Here is a 4,884-nt window from a genome sequence, read left to right on the forward strand (position 1 = left end):
ACCACTTGGCCGGATTCATATTAAATAAAAAGGAAGGGGGAGAGTGAGAAAACGAAAGCACACGGGAAGGAAAGGGAGAAACGCAGAGGGGGACAGGGAGAGAGAGAGAGAGAAAAGGAAGGAGATGGCTAAATTTCCAATGTGGTCTTGGCTCTCTTCCTTTTCCACCATCCATGGGTGTGACTTTGAGTTTCCTCGCGTCCTTGCTGACACTCAGCTTGGTCAGGCTTTTCATGTGAGCCACTCGATCACACGTGAGATGGTACGTTTATGGTTTCAATAATTTTTTTGAAGTGCGTTTTCTTTTTTTCTGGCCACACCCACGGCACATGGGGGTTCCTAGGCCAGGGATCAAAGTCGGGCCACAGCAGGGACAATGCTGGATGCTTATCCTGCTGAGCCACAAGGGAACTCAAGGCATTTTCTTAATGACTAAAAACACTGAACATGTTTTCACACGCTCATTGCCATAGGTACGTCTTCCTTGGTGACGTGCCAGTTTCAGTTCTTTCGCTCACTTCAGTTTCAGCCTGTGAACGTCCACCTTCAATCTTTATCCTGCCCCCCACCCCCCGCCCCCGCCACGTCTCTGGGGCAGATACCTCCTCTTCGCCTGATGCTGCTCTCACCCTTCCTGCCGCCTCCTTGCACCTGCATCCTGCTCGCTGCTGCCAGAGAACCACGGCAGCCTCCAGACCCCGCGTGGCCGCTCTCCCGCTGGGACGCGTCCAGGGGACCCTGAATGCTGGACCGTCTGTCCTTTGGCTGCCACAGGGCGTCATCCTCATATGCTTCTCACCTGCCTGTTTTACCCTGGCCCCTCCCATTCGCCTTTGCTCATTTTATTTTCACCAACATTGGACGAAATTCAGTGCTGGGAAGCCTTCTTGCCCTTCCCTCCTCTGGCCTCTACAGGCGTGGCCCCTGTAGACTCTTTGTCCCCCAATCGTTGAACTACTATACCCTCTGAGAAGACTGAAGCCTCTGTCTCTTTCTTTTCCCACAATGCAAACGGCAGACTGCACTTTACTTCCGTGTATTGTCCCCACTCTCACCTCACATCTCCTGGGGACAAAGTTGCACTTTGCCTTTCACCCCCTTGTCCAACTCAGTGCCTGGCCACAGTGGGCCACAGGTTACTCTGCCAGTAGACAAGTAACTGAACCCTGCCTTTCTCTCTTGGGCACGGGGACTCGGGGGCAGGTGTGGGGAGGGGGGGACGGGACCATATCAATTGTCCTTTAAACTCTTCTTCAGGCTACAGGGACTGTCATCAAACCTTAGCGTGGTTCACAACTCCTAGTGCTGCCTCGGTGCCCCAATAACAAAAGCAACAACAAGGAAGGTGGCAGACCCTCTGCCCCAGAACAGGCACGCTGCCTGCGTGGAGCTCTCCGTGGTCCTGCGAGGTTCCCCGTGCAGGGACTCGAGACAGGCCTTGCGCATCGCCTGTCGTCTCCTTTCCTATTTACAGCATCCAGAAACAACGGTCCCCTCCTGGACTCTTTTTTACTTTAAAAATAAAACTGCAGAAACCCACAAGGTATAACAACCACCCAGCATAACAATTAATATTTGAAAAAGTAGATTTGATGTATTCGTTTCAGATCTTTAAAACAAACAAGGCAGGGAAAAAGACCCACCCCAGCAGGCTGAAGTTGCCTAGATCGCCCTCCTCAGCTGCAGGCACCTCTGAGCCGGCTCCCTCCATCATCGCAGCACCTCCGGCCGCAGCACCTGTCTTCACTCCCATAGGTGCTCTGATTATGCTGCAGTGATGACTTGCTCTCCTGCTCTTTATGGGGCCACTTCCTCCTCACCCTTAAATTCCCTCAGACTGCAATGCGGGTCAGGATGCAGAGGAGAGACGTAAAAGAAAAATATGTCCAGTTCATCGTATTTAATCAGGAGCTTCTAAATGTACTCCTGAAAACATAAGAGCATTCCTAAGGGCTCAAAATTTAAAAGGAATGCTCCTTTCCAAATCACTCTAAAAAATAAACAAAGGAAGCGGAAAATAAATCATAAAAACAAAACGTGATAAAAGACAGAACTCTTCAGTGTAGCAATCAGGAAATGAATTTGAGCTAGCTTATTAAAGGGCAATGTCCATTTCCGATGTTGACAGAGACGACGATAACAAATGACATTTAAAACTTTGAATGAGAGGACAGGCAAGGAAATGCCAGATGAGTTACTAACAAAAAAAGCAGTGGGGGAATCTTATCAATGTAGAATTAGAGGCAAAAAGCACTCAGCAGGAAGATTACCTTATACTGAAAACAGATACAGATTCTAAGGTGGAAAGTTGCAAAAAACAACGGCATTGGAACATAAAGCAAAGGAGTTTCCTGCTGGCCTAGTGAGTTAAGGGTTTGGCATTGTCAGGTTGCTGCTGTGGAGCAAACTGGCTCAAGAACTTCCACAAGCTGTGGGCACAGCCAAACAAAACAAAACAAAACAAAAACAAAACCAAAGAACGACGACAAAAACATAAAGCAAAGACTATCAGAAGTACAAGGAAAATTTGACATGGAGGAAAAGGTTGCAGAGAATTTTTAACGATATACCTAATGTGTGTGAATTAACAAGCTACGAAAACTTTAAAAAAAGGTGCTATTATTGCTAGAAAAAGGCCCGAGGCTACAAAGGAAAACTCAAAATCCACAAAGGAGAAATCACACAGAAAACTCTCTACTCTAACTACTGTGTATGTAAAAGGAATAAAAAAATGTTTAAATAAAATCCTCCCAAATGTGTGAAGAGTAGAAAGGGCTCTTTCAGACAAAAACTAGTTTTCTGAAAATATTTAGATCAAAGCAAACCTAAGAAGTACAGCTGAGACTATTTGGGACAGAATCATCGGAATGTGATTAAACTTTAAAAAAAAATCTTTGCTGTAGTAAATTCTTCATCCACATTTCCACTATATTTCATGGAATCCTAGTACTTATATCCAGTTAGAAGCACTGAAAAAAGACCTGGAGCTACAGGAAATTGCTAAAGAATCTGCTTGAATTTCACATGAATGCCAGCAGAAATCCTGGAGGGTAAATTTACAAAGGAGTGCAAGGTACGGATATAATGTGCCTACTTTGTGAGAAGTAATTTTTTTGAGATTGTCTTGTAAATAAATGGTTTATGTAAAAATTAGTGAACTATGGCAGTTTCGGGTTTTAGCTCAAAAACTTCTCAAAACAATAACAGTTTAAAAAAACTTGATCACTTAGTTAAAGATTAAAATTCCAAATATACAGATGTCATTTAATAGTTGAGGCTTACACACTGCTGGTGACAGCAAATGACTTACGGTAATAAATATATACAAAAAGGTACCTACAAACAAGGGATACGGTTGCACATGAGCAGTGACCTGGGGAAATATATGAACTGCACAGATAATTTGGTTTAAGGAACGTCATTGTACTGAAGGAAATGTGGTTATTTAGCAGAAACACAGCCTTAAAAGCTAAAAATACCCTTGCCAGGAAGAAAGCAAATGAAGCATTCCTTCTCAGCAGTTACGAACACAACAAAAACCTCTCAACCAAATGAGATTAGCAAAAAAGAAGATCAAGTCAGATATTCATCAATTAGGAAATACAGACGAAATTATCATGATAAAAGTTAGAGTCAAAGAAAACAGGTTAAACTTGGAGAATATCTAAAGGAAAAATAACCTACACCACCCGAAGGTCTAAGCTGGCTATCCCCTCTGTGCCCAGGGGCAAAGCCTCACCTTCGTTTTTGATCTACAGGGACTGCATTTGCAAATCAAAACAAATAGGTGAGCAGCAAAGAAAGCAAAGGCATGAGCCCCGCGGCTAGAGCAGAAAACAGGACAACAACCACACCAGAAAACAAGAGTGCTCAAAATCGTGATCTCGAAGGGGGCATTCCTGTTAAAACTGTACAAGAATCTCAACAATTGCCTCTAACGAAACATTGCTCTTGAGTTTCTTGCTAAAGCGAAAGGAACAATAATAACGATAGCTTCAAATCTTGCAAAACCAGATCTGCTTAAGATATTTGAGAATGCTGTGACTGCAAAGCTAGAGAACCTAAGCATAACGACAGCAAAGAGTTGACCAAGGAGAGCAACGTGGATGGAATTCAAGCCTAAGGGACGTAAGTCAGAAGGAAGACAAATACCCTATGATACCCCTCACACCTGGAATCTAACATACGGCACAAAGGAACCTGTCTACAGAAAAGAAACAAGTGCATGGAGAACAGACGCATGGTTGCCAAGGAGGAGGGGGAGGGAGCGGGATGGATGGGAGTCTGGGGTTGGTAGATGCAAACGACTGCATTTGGAGTGGATAAGCAATGGGATCCTGCTGGACAGCACAGGGAACTCTATCTAGTCACTTGAGATGGGACATGATGGAGGACGATGGGAAACAAAGAATATGTGTATATATAACGGCCACTTTGCGGTACAGAAGAAGCGGATAGAACACTGTAAATCAACCACAATACAAATTTTTTAAAAAAGAGTTGGAGTTTATAAAATAATCTTAGCTGCATGGCTGGATGTGACAAATAAACACCAATAGCTTTGTTTTATCTTGGTTATGAAATGTATGTGGGGACACAGTCTCTTTCACAGTGAAAAGAAATCAATTGTCCCAAAAGTAACCTTAGCAGAAATGTGCAAGATTTATAGGAAGAATGTTACCAAGAGACCGAAGAGACTGTTTGGAGTCTCTTCTGCCAGAGGAAATTATCATGATAAAAGTTAGAGTTAAAAAAAATAAAAATGATAAACTTTCATGAGCCTGTTCAGGTTAATATGGGTGGAAAGGTGATTTAAGGGCTGACAATAAGAGTATCATCGGAGCATCTAGCATGAAGACGTGTCCACACAGACCAAAAAAGTGA

The sequence above is a fragment of the Sus scrofa genome, chromosome 16 (genome assembly GCF_000003025.6).
Source record: "Sus scrofa isolate TJ Tabasco breed Duroc chromosome 16, Sscrofa11.1, whole genome shotgun sequence".
Classification (NCBI taxonomy): domain Eukaryota; kingdom Metazoa; phylum Chordata; class Mammalia; order Artiodactyla; family Suidae; genus Sus; species Sus scrofa.